Genomic DNA, 20809 nt, shown 5'->3' on the forward strand with positions numbered 1-20809 from the left:
TAATGACAAAACGAGATTTCATGTGTGTATATGTGTGTGTCAAGAGTGAGCCACGGAATTTACTCCTAAGAAATGGGATAAAGTGTTGAGAAAACCAGACTCAGTGCCTATCCTCCTGTATTTTGCACTCTAGCTGGATGTACTCAGCCTCACACTGGAATGTAAACTTCCAAGTGTTCCAAGGATGTGTCACACACAGAGAAACGTGCTCTTGAGGGGAGGGGTCAAGAAAAAGCTCTGCAAAGACAAAAGACTGAGTTAAGACCTGAAAGGTGAGCGAGGATCATCTAGGTGGACGTCCAGCGACTTTGTTTCCCAGCAGTCATTTCTATTCTGCAAGTACAGCACCCTCATTCCTTGGGTTCCTCTCCCACACTGTCCATGTTACTTCGGCAGGACTTTTACCTTCCTGCTCAGAGCTCATCCCAAGACTTTTATGAAAACTGTTGAGAGAAACACTCTTCCCGAAGAAACTGTTGACTGGCCAGGCCATGAGCTTAAAAGCTACGCTTGCCTGCTTGTGCTATAACATGGAAAGGAGCCGCCTAAGTAAAAGGAAATAAAGGAAAACAGAGACCGAAGAGGAAGAGCCACAGGTAGAAGCCCAGAACAAGACTAAGAGCTGAAACCGTGGCTATGTACGCAGTAGAGTAGTCAGGCGGGCAGTGGGATCCCGTAAGACAACTTTGCAAGAGCCAAGGAGAGAGCCCAGGGGCCGTGCAGGAGGCCGCTGTATTGCAGGTCAGTCAGAAAGGAGGAGGTGAACAGTGACGATGTGGATAATGAGAGGGAGGGACCCAGGAGGCCATTTGGAGATCAACTGGGTAGGATTTGGTGACCGACTGAATGCAGGGTGTCCTACACAGAGATCAGACTTGTGGTTGCCAAGGGGATGGGGGTGGGAGTGGGATGGATTGGGAGGTTGGATTAGCAGATGCAAACTACTGTATAGAGAATGGATACACAACAAAGTCCTACTGTATGACACAGGGAACTATATTCCATATCCTGTGACGAACCATAATGGGAAAGAATATGGAAAAGACTGTATATATATATATATATATATATATATATATATATATATATGTATGTATAACTGAATCACTTTGCACTTTGTACAGCAGAAATTAACACAACATTGTAAATCAACTATACTTGAATAAACTTTTTGTTTTTTTTAATTAAAAAAAAAAAGACTAAGAGCTGAGACCAAGACCAAGACCAAGACCAAGACAGGAAGCCAGGAGAGGAAGGGAGACTGAAACCGACACTGGGAACAAGAAATACTGATCCCATCATTTGAGCTCCTGGATGCAGCCATGCCTGAAGCTAGAGGGATACCCCTGGCTTTCAATGATGTGAGTCAAGAAATTCTCTTGCATAGGCCGGTTTGAGGTGGCTCTCTTTCTTTTGTAATCAAATAGTCCTAATGGCTATACCGCGAGGCAGGAGGCAATTCACAGAGGAAACAACATGCATCAAGGCCCTGCTACAGAAAAGAGTATTCCAAGTTCAAGGATCTGAAAGGAGGCTTCCAAGTTCAAGGATCTCAAAGGAGGCCTGTATGTCTGGAGCTCCAAAAGTAAGGGAGAGCACAGGTTAGACGATGTTTAAGGCACAAGCCCAGGCTAGACCACGCATAATCATGGCTTCATAAAAAAAAGTCATGTGACATGCCAAATACACGTTCTGTCTGATGCTTCTCCTGTCATTGTGCAATTACAATTACCACTCTAAACACAGTGGTACTAGGGAGAAGAGGAGCACCTCTTCGGAGCTGGAAGAGAGGCAAAATGTGCTCTCACCAAACCCAACATCATCCAAGATGCTAAAAAGGGATAGCTGATCATTGGGGAAAAAAACTTGGCTGCGTTTTATACTGTTTCTCTCATTTCTTTTTATTTTTTTGTGTGTGTGTGTGTGCGGTACGCGGGCCTCTCACTGCTGTGGCCTCTCCCGTCGCGCAGCAAGGCTCCGGACGCGCAGGCTCAGCGGCCACGGCTCACGGGCCCAGCCGCTCCGCGGCATGTGGGATCTTCCCCGGCCGGGGTACGAACCCCGCGTCCCCTGCATCAGCAGGCGGACTCTCAACCACTGCGCCACCAGGGAAGCCCTCTCTCATTTCTTGATCAGAGGGAATTTGTCTTCAGGCTTGACTGAACACAGGCTCAAATCCAGACTCACAGCTAAACAGAGAGAGGGGTCACTAATGCTTGAGTTTACCTCTCCAAAAGTGGTGATTTTGCACAAAACGTCTTCATAGTCTCAAATAAGCGGTAATTAAGAATATAAAAGATGCTAAAGAACAGAGCAAGGCGGGGCATACAGACAATGGACTCAAAGAGTGGCAAATATTTGATGTGTCTGTGTCTCCTTCCCCACCTACTAAATAATAAGTCTTCTTCTCTTCCACCCTCCATCCCACGCCAAACACTCCATCTCTCGGTGTATGAAACTCACTCTCTCCAACCACAGGTGGGTTTCCGCTTCCGAAACTCAGCTGGCACACAGCCATAAGATAGTGTCAGTGTTTTTGCCCAGTGTCCAAATTCTGATCGATGCTGTCTATGCCATACCAGCTGCTGACTATTTTGAATATTGCCCCTGGCTTCCTCTGTGCGGTAAAGGAGGAGACCACTGGCTTCCTCTGTGCGGTAAAGAAGGAGACCACAGGCAGTGCCGTATCTGTGAGTCTGGAGTCAGGGTCCCCTGTCTTCACCATCAGAGACGTCTAAGGGAGGACCACAGCCCAGCCTGGGTCTTCCCCTCCTCTCCCAGCCAATCATAATAACCAACAGCAGGAGAGACGTCCTCTAACTGGCCATGCCAGAACACACCCATCAGAACCATATTGAATAGCGTAAAACTGTTCCTTCTAAAAACTACCAGTGATGCCAGGGAGGCTAAAACAATTGTCCACTACCCCCACTAGTGCTATGTATTGGGTTGAGCTTTCACCACTGAAAGACATAGTCCCCAGCCCTCGAGTTGCTTATTATCTAGTTACACCTTAGAGGTGGATCATTCATCAAACAAACCGTTATACTGAGTGCCTACTGTGTGTCAGACACCTTTTTACTTTCTGGGGGTTCAGTAGTAAACAAAGCAGAAAATAATCCCTGCCTCCTTTTACTTCCTCTCTAGAAAGGGGAAACAGATAACAGCAGGTTAGATGGTGATAGGTAGTCGGGAGAAAAATAGCAGGGAAGGGGGATAGCAAGTGCCTAGAAGAGGGCTGGTAGGCTGGTTGCCATAGTAAAGACCTCCACCCTAAGGTGCCATTTAAATAAAGATCTGAAGGGAGCAAGGTGGCTAGATATCTGAGAGAAGAGTTCTACGAAGAGGGAACAGGGAAGGCAAAGGCTCTGTGTCTAGAAGAAAAAGAGTGTGGAAGAGGTGGTAGGAAACAAGGACAGAAAGGTAATGGAGCACATGATGTTATGCATCAGTGATCTCACTGTGAGGACATTTGTTTTTCTTGTTGGTGAGATGGAAGCCACTGGAGGTTACGAGCACAAGCATAACATCCACTGACTTGGATTTTAACAGGATTCCTCTGGCTGCTACGCTGTCAATGTAGGGAACCAAGTATGGCAGCAGAGGCTTTGGATGGAAGAGAGACTACAGTGGCTAGAACTAAGGGGGCAGCAGGAGAGACGGTGAGGGGGAGTTATATTTTGAAAATAGAGCCAACGGAATTTGCAGCTGACTATGGCCCATCATGAGAAAGGAGAAGGGTCAGCAAAGACTCCAAGGTGTTCTGGCACGAAAAACTGCAAGAACAGAGTTGCCATTGACCAAACTGGGAAGACTTCAACAGGAACAGGTACAAGGTAATGTCAGGAGATTGACTGATCCTTTTAAACCCAAACAGGTTTGCTGACCACCCAACCTGAGATGCTGAGTAGGCAGCCGATTAAAGGAGTCTGGAGTTAGGGAAGCAGATGGAGCTGGATATGTGCACGGGTGTGTGATGGGTCAGGAAAGAGTAAATGATATTTTGCTTTCAGTAACACAGGGAAGGTAGAAAATCCTGGTCCCGTGAAAACAGAATCTAATTTGGAGAAACTGAAAAGTTTCAATTCAAGGAAATCAAGAATTGGGAGATCCAGCAGAATTATTTTTGGCCCAGTATCACGTGACTTACTTAATGAACTTAAAATTGATGTCCTTGGGGTGGGGGGGGGGCGGGAAGTCCCCTATGCTAGCCTTAAAGCAGAGGAGATGTGGTAATGACGTAGTGCTAAATTAAGTTCATAAAGTAAAAATTTGTACTTTGTAGATGAGACCTAGAAATGTGTGTGTGGTGGTGGGGTGGGGAGAGTTGTGTATACATAAGCAACTTCTAACCTCAAATAGCTCCTGGGTTGCACATTTCTCAAGAGTCACTAATTTAAAACTAAACATTTTCAGAAAGATCAGTTCACCTTAGGTTCATTCGCTCTCAGAAGTCCCTCCTGAATTACAAAACCTGCATAACCCATTTCCTTTGGTGTGCAAAAAGGTGTGTAATTAAACCATCAGCATAATACCTATCTCCATGTAAAACCCACACTTATGAACTTTAACTGCTGAATAAAACCTCCTATTACATGACCATTAAGTATTATGAATAAAGCAAGTCATGGTAGGACTTGATTAATTTTTATGCACTATGGATTATGTCGAGAAGAAATTTGATTTTGGTGGGTCTCCTCCAGGGCAACCCCACTCACCGTCTTTGATGGCTTCACCTCAAGAAAGGCATGTGCTGAGTTGGCTTAGGGAAAAGGCATCTGACCGCACTGTGGACCTCAGTTACTCTTGTTCAGGGAGAAATCTCAGGCATCCCTAAAAAATAAACAACACAATCACCACTGGAGAGAAAGGAAGCAATGGCAATGGCTGGGCAAAAAAAAAAAAAAAAAAAAAAAAAAAGTTAACTCCCCTGGGTATATTTTCCAAAGCTGACATCTTTTAAAATTAATACATATTTTAACTTTATAGGCTAATACGTAAGAATCTCAGTTTGAGACTGGAGTATTTCATCTGGAATTCTAAAAATCAATTTGTGCCTCAAGAGCTTGACTTGAAGATTCTCAGTTTAGACTCTGTTAGGGAAAAGGAAGAGTTGTGAATGGCATCTCAAAGCCCCCTGTGGAATTTATTCTATGAACTTCTGAGTAGGTTAGCAGGATGTAAGAGCAGTGTCTCCAAGCAGAAAGAACTAAAGTTGACCAGCAAGTAGAAAGACAAATTTGGAGCAGAGAGAACCAAAACTTAGATGCTTGGGTCTGAGAAGTACCCAATACAGTGTCCCTGCCAGGGTAATGTCCCAGATCCCAAGTAAGGCTATAAGGATTTCAAAAGTGAAAGGACCTAAGCCAGGGTTAACTCACAGACAAAAAAACCAACAAAAAAAACCCCATAGCCGGGCTTCCCTGGTGGCGCAGTGGTTGAGAGTCCGCCTGCCGATGGAGGGGACACGGGTTCGTGCCCCGGTCCGGGAAGATCCCACATGCCGCGGAGCAGCTAGGCCCGTGAGCCACGGCCGCTGAGCCTGCGCATCCGGAGCCTGTGCTCCGCAGCGGGAGAGGCCACAGCAGTGAGAGGCCCGCGTACCGCAAAAAACAAAAAAACAAACAAACCCAAACCCATAGCCAAGAAGGACTGACCAGGACATAACCATGGGAAAGTGAGGTGGTAGGCAAATAGCCTGAGAAAAACCTTTCAAAGTCCTGGTGTTTAGAGTGGTAGGAGAAACATGCAAAGTGTTTCTGGGACCTCCCTTCCAGAGGGCCTCAGGAGTGGATATGAGCCTAGAAACTGAGGGGTGAGGTTAATAAAGTAATAATGCTAGAACCCAGGTAGGGTAAAGAACAGGTAACAGAGGTATAGGCAGAGACAACTTCCCGTGAGCATTCCCTTACCTGCCTCGTCTCTTCCTCCGTACCCTGAAGCATAAAAAGAAAACCCAACATAGGGAGTCTGCCCTTGGAAAACAGCAGTGTCCAAAGTGGAAGCACAAGCAAATTCCATGAGGGTCAGATTCAGCTTGTAAAGAAGTGGAAAAATGATAGGGCCAAATCCAGACTATAATGCTAGAGGATCAAACACCCCTCTCTTCCCCCAGGGCTTGGCCTTTAGCTTCTCCTTAGAATCCACTTTGCTATAGACACGGTAGCTGACACCCACAGGGTGCATGAGCTTACAGGGAAAAATTAGTCACATCAGTAATACATTCACTATTCAAGACAGATAGCGCTCTCATTTATATATGAAATCAAAAGTAGATCGTCAGCATAAACCTCTTAGACAACACTCCTGGGGGCGGTACTCCAGTAAAAAGCAAAGTCCTAGAGGAATATTATATATGATAATGATAGCACACCAAAGCTTGCTTTGCTTTGTACAAAAGCAAGGACAAAAACAATACACATTCTTAATAATCCAAACCTAAATTCTAGTTAATACCAACATACAGTGTTGACGTGTGGGCTCAGATCTGAGAATATAACAAGAGGAAGGGGAGAGCAAACTAGAGGAGTTGTCTTTTTCAAAGGGAATAAATTGCTTTTTGTAGGTTTAAGAAATATATAGGAAAGCATGGATATCCTGATGTGTTGTCCCTATTTTAACAAGAACTAGCAGTAGAGGGCAAGGGAAAGATGGAAAGTGTAGCATATAGGAAACAGAAAACATGATAGCTAAAGTAAGTTTTAATACAACGGTTTTACAGTAAATATAAACATGTTAAATCCAAAATCAAAATATAAAGACTCTGATGTTATATTAAAAATATAAGCACTAGTAATTTTTTTTCTATAAGAAGCACACGTAAACAAAACGGTACAGAGTTTAAAAATAAAGCAGTGAGGGCTTCCCTGGTGGCGCAGTGGTTGACAGTCCGCCTGCCGGTGCAGGGGACACGGGTTCATGCGCCGGCCCGGGAAAATCCCACATGCCGCGGAACAGCTGGGCCCGTGAGCCATGGCCGCTGAGCCTGTGCGTCCGGAGCCTGTGCTCCGCAACGGGAGGGGCCGCAACAGTGAGAGGCCCGCGTACCGCAAAAAAAAAAAAAGCAGTGAATAAGGAAGACCAAGAAAATATGAACCAAAGAAAATAGTGGCAACTATTTCATAAGAACAGTGAAGAAAGCACTTTTTGGAAAAAAATATCATGCTGGACAAAGACATAAATTATTAGCCTTACAAAGGAATAAGAAATAAAAAAAGACACAGTGATAATAAACACTTAACATGTGACTAATAATATAGCCTCAAAATGTACTCAGCAGCAGTAAGAGTTACTTACAGGAAGAAATAAGTAAGTAAAACATTGTAGATAAAAGATTTAACAAATTCCTCTCAGAATGTGTTGGACCAGTCAGAAAATGAAGAGCACAAATATGGAACATTTGAATAAATTGATTTGTAGGCTCAAACTAGTAGGGGTAAGTGTATGTGAAGAGAACAATATATCAAACAAAAATTATACATTCTTTTTATAAAATAATGTAAAAAGTATACATTATTTTTATTTTAGCCATACACATATTATTCCCCAAATTTACCACGAACTAATTCACAAAAGAAGCTTGAAAACACAAAAGAATCAATCTGAAAAATTACATTCTCTTACATAATGGCTTAAACATTCCACATGTCTAAAAACAAAGTAACCTTGACTTAAGTGAAAATCAAAATCAAAAAAATTACAATAAAAATAAATCACTGTAAAAATGCTAAAGTAGTTTTTAGATAAAAATATACAGTTTTAAAACTCTTGATGGTAAGTAAAGAAGCATTACAAATTATTTCAAGAAGTTGAACACTTCTACTGCTTCAGCTGGGATGAAATGACAAGGAGTTCATGTACCTTCCTATTTAAGCAAAAAACAAACAATCCCCACCCACCCACCCACCCACCCACCACCGACACAAAAAAAACCCTACAAAAACAAACAAACCAGTTTTTGAGACACAGGATAGCAAATAACAAAGAACAGTGATCCTTAAGAAATGGGAAACAAATAAGATGAGGCCCATGATAACTCCAGACTGCAGAGTTTGCAGCCGGAAGCAGTTTGCAGCCTGAAGTAGAGGAGTGGAAGTACAGGCAGAGGTTGGTGTATTAGAGACAATAGTAGCCACTCCTCACACAGTGCTGGCAACAGTGACTATTACAATCAGCCAGAATAGTAAAACTTGAAGATTCAGAAGGCACTGACTGATTAGCGTACTTAGAAGGGTCCGGCCTCAGTGGTGAGGATGAATTAGAGTAAATATTGCTCAGGTACTGCCTAGCAAATCCTAAAATCTAGACTAGCAAATCCAAGGAGCAAACTATTTCCAAGTAACTTAACTGCATCCCAGAACAAATCTCAAGAATATTGGTAGGAATAAAAAAGTATCTAGCTCCCAACAAGGTAAAATTCACAACAACTAGCATCCAATCAAAAATGACCAAACATGGGGACTTCCCTGGTGGCGCAGTCATTAAGAATCCGCCTGCCAATGCAGGGGACATGGGTTTGATCCCCGGTCCGGGAAGATCCCACATGCCGTGCATCAACTAGGCCCGTGTGTTACAACTACTGAGCCTGTGCGCCACCACTACTGAAGCCTGCGTACCCTAGAGCCCATGTGCCACAACTAGCGGGCCCACATCCTGCAACTACGGAAGCCTGTGAGCTCTAGGGCCCACGTGCTGCAACTACTGAGCCCGTGTGCTGCAACTACTGAAGCCCGTGCACCTAGAGCCCGTGCTCAGCAACAGGAGAAGCCAACACAATAAGAAGCCCGTGCACTGCAACGAAGAGTAAGCCCTGCTGGCTGCCGCTAGAAGAAGCCTGTGCACAGCAGTGAAGACCCAATGCAGTCAAAAAAGGAAAAAAAAATTACCAAACATGATAGGAAACAGAAAAATATGACCTATATAAGAAAAAGAAAAAAAAAAATTGAAACTGTCCCAGAGCTATCAAAGATACCTGAAGTAGCAGACAAGGATATTAAAATAGTTGTTGTAACTGTATTCCATACCTTTAAAAGTTAAATGGAGGCATAGAAGATATTAAAAAAAAAAAAAGACCTGACTTGAATGTCTAGAAATGAAAACTACTATGCCTGAGATGAAAAGTACAGTGGATGGGTTTAATGGCAGTTTAGACATCATAGAAGAAAAGAAAAGTGAACTTGAGGTAACAGCAATAAAAACTATCCAAAGTGAAAAAGAGAAGAGGGAATGAATAAAAGATAAAAAGTTAAAAGAAAGGGAAAAAAGAATGAAAGGAAGGAAGGAAGGAAGGAAGAAAGGAAGGAAGAGAGGAAAAGAGGGAAGCAAGGAATAGAAAAAAAAAAAGAGCATCAGTGAGCTAGGGGACAACTTCAAGCAAGATAATATACATCTAACTGGAATCCCCAAAGTAGGAAGTAGGACATAAAAGATTTGAAAAAATAATGACTGATTTTGCCCCCCAAATTTGCTAAAAGCTCTAAACCCACAGACCAAGAAGCTCAATGAATCCCAAGTATTAGAACCATGAAGAAAACTACACCACAGCACATTATATTCAAATTGTGCAAAAACAGTGGTAAAGAAAATCTTAAAAACCACCATAGCTAAACCTGCACATTTTATAGAGGAACAAAGAATGACTGCAGATTTATCATCAGAAGCAACACCAGTGAGAAGACAGTGGAGCAACGTCTTTAATACAATGAAATGAACTGTCAACACAGCGATCTAAATCCAGCAAAAAAAATTCTTTTTAAAAACAGTATGAAATACAGACTTTTCCACCTAGACAAAAGCTGAAAGAATTCATTACCAGCAAACCTGCACTACAAGACATGTAAAGAAAGTCCTTCAAATAGAAATAAAGTGACAAAAGATGGACATATGGGTCTTTACAAAGGAATTAAAGGTGCCAAAAATGGTAATTGTATCACTAAACACATACAATTTTTCAATTTAAATGGCTTTTAAAAAGAACTGACGGGGACTTTCCTGGTGGCGCAGTGGTTAAGAGTCTGCCTGCCAATGCAGGGGACACAGGTTTGATCCCTGGTCCAGGAAGATCCCACATGCTGCGGAGCAACTAAGCCCACGTGCCATGACTACTGAGCCTGCACCCTAGAGCCTGCGAGGCACAACTACTGAGCCCACGTGCCACAACTACTGAAGCCCGTGCTACACAGCAAGAGAAGCCACTGCAATGAAAAGCCCGCACACCACAATGAAGAGGAGCCGGCCCCTGCTCTCCACAACTAGAGAAAGCCCCCGCACAGCAACGAAGACCCAACGCAGCCAAAAATTTAAAAAACAAACACAAAAAACTTGAAAAAAAAAAAAAAAAAAAAGGAACTGATGAATTAAAAAAAATAAGAATGTATTTTGAGGTTTATAACATATATAAAAGTGAATGTTTTACAGCAATTGTACAAAGGATGGAAGAGAACAACTGCAAGTACACTATTTCATGATTATTATGTGAACTGGTATAACATCACCTGAAGATGGGCTGATGATTTAAACATATAAATTCTAAAGTAATGACTAAAATAAATATTAAAGACTTACAGCTAATAAGCCAATGAAGAAGACAGAAGGGAATCATAACTGCTCAATCCAAAAGAAGGCAGAAAAAAAAAAGGGGGAAGGAAAAAAAAGAACAGATGGCACAGTAGAAGACAAATCCCAAGATGATAAACTTACATCTAACCATATCATTAATGATGTCAAATGCAAATGGTCTAAATACTGCAATGAAAAGGAAGAAGATTATCAAGTTGTAAAACAAAAGCAATGCCAACCAAATGCTGCCTACAAGAAATACAGTTTAAATATGAAAATACAAACAGGTTTAAATGGGTGGGAAATGATAAAACATATTTAAAAGAAAGCTACAGAAATAAAAGATATACTATACAAAAAAGAAAGCTAAAAGAGGTATGTAATGTAGGTATCATAGCAAAAACTATTATCAGGATTAAAAAATCATAATGATACTCATTAAGAAGTCATAAAAATCTTAAATTTTTATGCACCTAATAACAGAACTTAAGAATATACAAAGCCAAAGTGGATAGAGCCACAGGGTGAAATAGAAAAATTTGAAACTATAATGTGAGATTTTAATACCTCTTTCAATAACTGACTAACAAGTACACAGAAAATTAGTAAGAATATAGAAGATTTCTGCAACACAATTAGCTATCTTGATGTAATTGATATCTTTGGCATACCCTACCCAAAAAGACAATGTATATTCTTTTCCAGTGCGCACAGAATGTTTACCCAAATTGTTCTCTGACCAGTATAACTAAAACAGAAATAACAGTAAATTTCTGGAAGATACCCATAATTTTGGAAATTAAATAACCCCATTATAAATAACCTATGGGTCAAAAAAGAAATCAAAAAAGAAACTAGAAAGTATATGAACTGAATGAAAATGAGAATAAAATACATCAAAATTTGTAGCATGTTGCTAAAATGGCACATATATTTATTTTAAAAAAGTTCTAAAATCAATGCTGTCAGCCTCCGCCTTCAAAAACTAGACTAAGAACAGAAAAGGTAACCCAAAGTAAGCAGAAGAAAATACAGATTAGAGCGGATATCAATGAAGTTGAAAATTAGAAACCATTAGAAAAAAATCAGTGAAGCACAGAGCTAGTTCTTTGAGAAGATCAACAAAATTCATAAATCTCTCTCCAGACTTATCAGGAAGTGAAGAGAGAAGAAACAAATGACCAATAAGAGGACTGAGAGGGTAACAACATTACAGATTCTATCAATATCAGAAGGATAACAAGGGAATATTATGTACAACTAACTATATGCCAACAAATTAAACATCTTAGATGAAATAAATTCCTTAAGAGATGCAAACTACTGAAGAAGAAAGAGATAACGGGAATATCCTTATATTTACTAAAGAAACTGAACGTGTAGTTAACAACCTTTAGAAAGAAAACTCTAGGACAAAATGATTACAATGGTAAATTCTACCAAGTGTGGAAAGAAACAATAATAATTCTTCAAAAGTCTTCCTGAGAAGTGAGAAAGAAAAAATACTACACAACTCATTCTAAAAGGCCAGTACTACCCAGACACCATAAGCAGAAAAAGCCATTACAGGAAAGAAACTAGAGACCAAAACTCCTCATGAACACAGATATAAAACTCTAAATAAAACTTTAGCAAACTGAATTCAGAAATACATAAAAAGATAACATGACATGGCAAAGTGGGGCTTATCCTAGCAATATAACTTTGGTTTAATATTCAAAAATCAATGTCAGAATTCTGATACATACAACACGGATGAACCTTGAAGACAGTATGCTAAGTGAAATAAGCCAGACACAAAAGAACAAATATTATGTGATTCTATTTATATAAGGTACCTAGAGTAGGCAAATTCAGAGAAACAAAAAAAATAAAACAGAGGTTACCAGGGGCTGAGGGAATGAGTGATTTTTTAATGGGTACAGCTTCTGTTTACGATGACAGAAGACTTCTAGAAATGGATCTTGACAATAGTATACGACATTGTGAAAGTACTTAATGCCACTGAATTATATATTGAAAATGGTTAAAATGATTAAATTTATGCTATGTATATCTTACCACATAACAATTTAAAAAAGAAGAAAATTAAAATATAATTTACCATATTAACACTCTAAAAATATAATCATCTTGAGAGATACAGGGGAAAGAAAAAAAAAAGACCCTTGACAAAAATCCAACATCCATTCCTGATAAAAACTCTGAGCAAAGTAAGGATAGAATGGAACTTCCTTAACCTGATCAATGGTATTAGGCAAATGCAAATTAAGATTTTGTATATCCTCACAATGTGATACCACTACACATCTATTAGAACGACTAAAATTAAAAAGACTGACCACATCAAGTGTTTGCAAGGGTATAGAAGAACTGAAACATTCATATAATGCTGGTGGGAACGCTATATGATATAATAATTTTGGAAAAATATTTTGGAATTTTCTTTAAAATTTGGGCTTCCCTGGTGGCGCAGTGGTTGAGAGTCCGCCTGCCGATGCAGGGGACACGGGTTCATGCCCCGGTCCGGGAAGATCCCACATGCCGCGGAGCGGCTGGGCCCGTGAGCCATGGCCGCTGAGCCTGCGCGTCCGGAGCCTGTGCTCCGCAACGGGAGAGGCCACAACAGTGAGAGGCCCGCGTACCACACACACACACACAAATATTAATTAATCATACACCTACCACACAATCTAGTCATTCCACCCCTAGATATTTACCCAAGAGAAAAGAGAGCATATGTCAGTACAATAACCTATAGGGCTTCCCTCGTGACACAGCGATTAAGAATCCACCTGCCAATGTAGGGGACACGGGTTCCAGCCCTGGTCTGGGAAGATCCCACATGCCGCAGAGCAACTAAGCCCGTGTGTCACAACTACTGAGCCTGTGCTCTAAAGCCCATGAGCCACAACTACTGAGCCCATGCGCCAAAACTACTGAAGCCCACACGCCTAGAGCCCATGCTCCGCAACGAGAAGCCACCACAACGGGAAGCCCGCGCACCGCAACGAAGAGTAGCCCCCTCGCTGCAACTAGAGAAAGCCCGTGGGCAACAACGAAGACCCAACTCGGCCAAAAATAAATGAGATAAAATAAATTTTAAAAAATAACCTATACATGAAATAGCACAGCAGTCTTATGTGTAATAGTAAAAACTCAGAAGCAACTTAAATGTCCATCATTAGGTCAACGGATAAACAAAGTGGTATATCCATATAATGAAATACTACCCAGCAATAAAGAGGAATGAAATCCTGACACAACATCTACATCAATACAACAATAAAAATGAGCCTTAAAGCCACACCAAAAAAAGAGTACATACACTGCTACTCCATTTATATATGTGGCATGTAATGCAAACTGATTCACAGTGACAGAAAGCAGATCCGTGGTTGCCTATGGGACAACGATGCTGGGATAGATGGGAGAAAGGGATTAGTCATGAAACAGCATGAGGAAATTTTGGGTGACCTGGATGTGCTCCCTGTTTCCACTGAGGTAACTGTCTCATGGTTGTACACATAGCCACCTTATCAAATTGTACACTTTATTCCATGTTAGTTGTACTATAATAAAACTGTTTAAAAATGAGAAAGGAAATAGGGCAAATGGATAGAAATAAACATACACTAAAGATAAGAACTGACATCTATGTAACAGAGGGGAAAAACAGAGATTAACAAAAGTAGAAGCTAGTATTTTGAAAAGATAAAAAGGTAAACAAACCTTTGGCAACACTGACGTTGCACACAAAGAAGATTAAAAATGTATACATGTGCTTTTTGACCATCTGTGTGTCTTCTGTGAAGAAAAGTCTATTTAGACCTTCTGCCCATTTTTTGATTGGGTTGTTTGTTTTTTTTTGATATTGAGCTGCATGAGCTGTTTGTATATTTTGGAGATTAATCCCTTGTCGGTTGCTTCATTTACAAATATTTCCTCCTATTCTGTGGGTTGTCTTTTAGTTTTGTTTATGGTTTCCTTTGCTGTGCAAAAGCTTTCAAGTTTAATTAGGTCCCATTTGTTTACTTTTATTTCCATTACTCTAGGAGGTGGATCTAAAAAGATCTTGCTGTGATTTATGTCAAAGAATGCTCTGCCTATTTTTGCCTCTCAGAGTTTTATAGTATCTGGCCTTACATTTTGGAGTTTAATGCATTTTGAGTTTATTTCTGTATATGATGTTAGAGAATGTTCTAATTTCATTCTTTTACTTGTAGCTGTCCAGTTTTCCCAGCACCATTTATTGAAGAGCTGTCTTTTCACCATTGTATAGTCTTGCCGCCTTTGTCATAGATTGACCATAGGTGTGTGGGTTTATTTCCGGACTTTCTATCCTGTTCCATTGATCTATGTGTCCGTGATTGTGCCAGTACCATACCGTTTTAATTACTGTAGCTTTGTAGTATAGTGTGAAGTCGGGGAGCCTGATTCTCCTCTGGCTCGGTTTTTCTTTCTCAAGATTGTTTTGGCTATTCGTGGTCTTCCGTGTTTCCATACACATTTTAAGACTTTTTTGTTCTAGATCTGCAAAATATGCCATTGGTAATTTGATAGGTAGTGCATTGAACCTGTAGACTGCCTCGGGTAGTATAGTCATTTTGACAATATTGACCTTTCCTATCCTAGAACATGATATATCTTTCCATCTCTTCGTATCATCTTTGATTTCTTTCATCAGTGTCTTATGTTTTTCAGAGTACAGGTCTCTTGACTCCTTAGGTAGGTTTATTCCTAGATATTTTATTCTTTTTGATGCTATGGTAAATGCATTTCCTTAATTTTCCTTAATTTCTCTTTTGGATCTTTGGTTGTTAGTGTATAGGAACACAAGAGATTTCTGTGTATTACTTTTGTATCCTGCAACTTTACCAAATTCATTGATGAGCTCTAGTAGTTTTCTGGTGGTATCTTTAGGAGTTTCTATGTACAGTATCATGTCATCTGCAAACAGTGACAAAGATGCTCAACATCGCTAATTATTAGAGAAATGCAAATCAAAACTACAATGAGGTTTCACCACGGTCAGAATGGCCATCTCAAAAAGCCTACACACAACAAAAGCTGGAGAGTGTGTGGCAAAAAGGGAACGCTCCTACACTGTTGGTGGGAAAGTAAATTGGTACAGCCACTATGGAGAACAGTATGGAGGTTCCTTAAAAACTAAAAATAGAGCTACCATATGATCCAGCATTCCCACTCCTGGGCATATATCCGAAGAAAACCATAATTCAAAAAAGACACATGCACCCCAATGTTCATGGCAGCACTGCTGGCAATAGCCAAGACACAGAAGCAATCTAAATGTCCACTGACAGATGAATGGATAAAGGTGTGGTACATATATACAATGGAGTAATAATTAGCCATTAAAAAGAATGAAATAATGCCATTTGTAGGAACATGGATGGACCTAGACATTATCATACTAAGTGAAGTTAAGTCAGACAGAGAATGACAAGTATCATATGATATCACTTATACGTAGAATCTACAAAAATGATACAAATAAACCTATCTACAAAACAGAAACAGACTCACAGACTTAGAAAACAAACTTGTGGTTGCTGGGGTGGGGGAGGAAGGGGAGGAGGGATAAGTTGAGATGTGGGGATTGGCATATGCTCATTACTGTATATAAAGTAGACGGTCAACTGAGACCTGCAGTATAGCACAGGGAACTATATGCAATACTCTGTGGTGACCTGTATGGGAGGAAAGTCTGAAAAGGAGTGGGTATGAGAATGTGCGTGGCTGGGTCCCTTTGTTGTACACCTGACACTAACACAGCATTGTGAATCAACGCTACTCCAACATAAAATAAAAAATTTTAATAATGTATATATAACAGAAGAAGGAAGAAATAACTACAGAGATTAACGGAAAAAATACTATAAACGACCCTGTGTCAATAAGATTGAAAGAAGACAAATACTTCAGCATAAGATAAAAACAGAAAAATAGAGTAGAAATTGCAACAGTAATTAAAGACCTACCCACTTACATAATATGCCCTTGGTCCAGATACTTTTACCGGTGAGTCCTTCCAACCTTCCCAAAGAACAGACAACTTTTACCCTAATGTACTTGTTCCAGGAGGGGAGAAGAGGGAGAGAAAAAAACTGCCCAACTTATTTTATAAGAATATCCTTGGTTCTAAAATATGAACATAAAACAAGAAAAAACCATACAAGCCTATTTCTCTCAAGAATATTTATATGAGAATACTAGGTAAAATAGAGTTAAATAAATAAAAATTTATTATAAATGTGTCTTACTCAAAGAGACCTTTGTTCTGGAATACAGGGATGGTCTGACTTCAGAATATTAATTAAAGGGAAAAATTACAAGGTTAATAACAGAAAAATCTGGTAAGTTTCAACAACTGTTAGTGAATATATGTATACACACCAATCATGACCTATCTATGTCATCAATATTCATTTATCTTCTTACTTAATTTACTGATCAATTGATCGAACACTGGATCAACAAAGAAATATCTTCAACTCGTAAGTTAGCTTAGTAACAAAAACTGTAAGATCATGTGTAATGGACAAATGTTAAATGTGTTTATTTTAAGAAGAGGAACAAGTCATTGATGTTTTCTATCATCACTAATGTTCAAGATAGTGCTGGAAATTCTATTTATTTCAGTAAGAAAAAAGAAAAGAAATAATAACTATAAGAACTGAAACAGAAGTATAACTTCCTTAGGAATTATTTATTTTAAAATGTACAGTTTGTTGCAATTCATAAAACTCTATGAAAAGTACTAAATTAATGGGAAGATATATTATGCAAACATTAATTCTCCTCAAATGGATCTTTAGAGTCAATGCAATTTCAACCCAGTTCCCAAACAAGGTTTTTATTTGGGGACAAGGGAGAATTTGACAATCTTCTTCTAAAATTTACACAAAATAGAACAGAGTCGTATCAATTGTTTAAAAGAAGAACCAGATGGTGACCTTACTCTGCCAAATATCAACACTTATTATGAAGCTACATCAACACTTACTATGAAGCCAAATATCAACACTTATTATGAAGCTACAATCATCAAGCCAGTGGTGTATGTCATAGAGATGCATAAATAAACTACTGTATGAGAATAGTGAATCCAGAAGCAAAACTCACAAAGAAGCAAACCCCACATATATAGATACAGCTGGTGCTATAAATGAATGAAGAAAGGATGAATTATCCAAAATAATGGTGCTGGGACAGTTGTTTTTTGACATAGTACCACATGAAGCTGGGTCCCTATCTCATAAATATCAATTCCAGATGGTTTTAAGAACTTAAACATCCTTAGAACAACCCAATGGAAATTTACACAATATACAACAGAAAAAAATATACAAAAGACATCAACATATTTTGGATATGAACCCCCTGTCAGTTGTTATCATTTGCAAATATCTTCTTCCATTCTATAGGTTGTGTTTTTGATTTCTCACTGTTTCTTTTCCTTTTAAGTTTAATTAGGTCCCATTTGTTTATTTTTGCTTTTGTTTCCTTTGCCTTAGGAGACAGATCCAAAAAAAAAATTGTTATGATTTATGTCAAAGAGTGTTGTGCCTATGTTCTCTTCTGGGAGTTTTATAACTTCCAGTCTTACATTTAGGTCTGTAATTCATTTTGAGTTTATTTTTGTATATGGTGTGAGAAAATGTTCTTATTTCATTTTTTTACATGTAGCTGTCCAGTTTTCCCAGCACCACTGATTAAAGAGACTGTCTTTTCTGTACTGTATATTCTTGCCCGCTTTGTCATAGATTAACTGACCATAAGTGAGTGGGTTTATTTCTGGGCTCTCTATTCCGTTCCATTGATCTGTGTGTCTGTTTTTGTGCCAGTACCACATTGTTTTGATTACTGTAGCTTTGTAGCATAGTCTGAAGTCAGGAAGCATGATATCTCTAGCTCTGTTCTTTTATCTAAAGATTGTTTTGACTATTGAGGATCTTTTGTGTTTCCATGCAAATTTCAAAATGATTTGTTCTACTTCTGTGAAATATGCCGTCGGTATTTTGATCAGGAAGGCACTGAATCTGTAGACTGCCTTGGGTATTATGGTCATTTTAAAAATATTAATTCTTTCAGTCCTTGAACACAGTATATCTTTCCATCTGTTTGTGCAGCCTTCAGTTTCTTTCATCAGTCTCTTATAGTTTTCTGAGTACAGGTATTTTACCTCATTAGATAAGTTCGTCCCTAGGTTTTTGTTTTTTTTTTTTTTTTTTGATGTGATTTTGAATGAGACTGTTTCCTTCATTTCTCCTTCTGATAGTTCATTGCTAGTGTATAGAAATGCAACAGACTTCTGTATATTAATTTTGTATCCTGCAATTTTACCAAATTCATCAGTAAGTTCTAGCAACTTTTTGGTGGTGTCTTTAGGATTTTCCATGTAGAGTATCATGTCATCTGCAAACTATGACAGTTTTACTTCTTCCTTTCCAATTTTTTTTTCCTCTTATTTCTTTTTCTTGTCTGATTGCTGTGTCTAGAACTTACAATACTATGTTAAATAAAAGTGGCAAGAGTGGGCATCCCCTAAGCATTTCTTTGGGAAATGCTTTCAGCTTTTTACAATTGAGTGTGACATTAGTTGTAGGTTTATCACATATGGGCTTTATTATGGTGAGGTATGTTCCCTCTATGCCTGTTTTCTGGAGGTTTTTTTTTTTTTATCATAAATGCATATTGAATCTAATTTAAAAATGGGCCGAAGACCTGAATAGTCAATTTTTTTTTCAGAGAAGACATACAGATGGCCAAGAGACACATGAAAGGATGTTCCACATCACTAATCATCAGAGAAATGCAAATCAAAACCACAATGAGATACTGTCTCACACCTGTCAGATGGCCATCATCAAAAAGAGCACAAATAAAAAATGTTGGCAAGGATGTAGAGAAAACAGAACCCTCGTACACTGTTGGTGGGAATGTAAATTGGTACAGCCACTGAGGAAAACAGTATGGAGGTTCCTCAAAAAACTAAAAATAGAACTACCATATGATCTAGCAATTACACTCCCAGGTATATATTCGAAGAAAACAAAAACACTAATTTGAAAAGATTCATGCATCCCAATGTTCACAGCAGCATTATTTACAATAGCCAGGACACAACCTAAGTGTCCAACAACAGATAAATGGATAAAGAAGATGCGGTATATATATATATATATATATATACATACACACACACAATGGTATACTACTCCGTCATAAAAAAAGAATGAAATTTTGCCATTTGCAACAAGACGGATGGACCTGGAGGGTATTATGTTTATCAGTCAGACAGAGAAAGACAAATATAGTATCTTATAATGTATATGTGGAATCTAAAAAATAAAACTAGTGCTTGTAACAAAAAATAAGCAGATTCACAGATATAGAGAACTAGCGGTTACCAGTGGGGAGAGGAAAGAGGGGAGGGGCAAGGTAGGGGTAGGGGATTAAGAAGCACAAACTACTAGGTATAGAATAAATAAGCTACAAGGCTATATTGTACAGCACAAGGAAAACAGACATTTTATAGTAACTGCAAATGGAGTATAATCTATAAAAATTTTGAATCACTATGTTGTACACCTGAAAGTAAAATAATATTGTCAATTGGGCTTCCCTGGTGGCGCAGTGGTTGGGAGTTCGCCTGCCGGTGCAGGGGACACGGGTTCGTGTCCCAGTCCAGGAGGATCCCGCGTGCCACGGAGCGGCTTGGCGCGTGAGCCATGGCCGCTGAGCCTGCGTGTCCGGAGCTTGTGCTCCGCGACGGGAGAGGCCACAGCGGTGAGAGGCCCGCGTACCGCCAAAAAAAAAAAAAAAAAAAAATTGTCAATCAACTGTACCTCAATTAACAAACAAAGATTACTTTTTAAAAAAGGACATCAACGGTCGTTTCACAGGAAAAGGAATTATAAATGCCCATAAAAATATAAAAGGATGTATGACCTCACTTGTCAGAAAGATGCAAATTATAATTTCAATGAGATACTATTTCACACTCAGTCGTTTGGCAAACAACAACAACCCAACAATACCAAGTGTTGTGGTGGAAGTAGAACACGAGGTACTCTCCTACATGGCAAGTGGGAGCTGAAGAGGACACACCCACTTTACAAAACACTATGGCACCAGCTAGAAATGTTCAATAAACACATTCCCTACAGTCTAGAAATTCTGCTCCAGGAATTCACTCCAGAGAAAATCTTCCACAAAAGTATGTTTT

The sequence above is a fragment of the Phocoena sinus genome, chromosome 11 (assembly GCF_008692025.1).
Source record: "Phocoena sinus isolate mPhoSin1 chromosome 11, mPhoSin1.pri, whole genome shotgun sequence".
Taxonomy (NCBI): Eukaryota; Metazoa; Chordata; class Mammalia; order Artiodactyla; family Phocoenidae; genus Phocoena; species Phocoena sinus.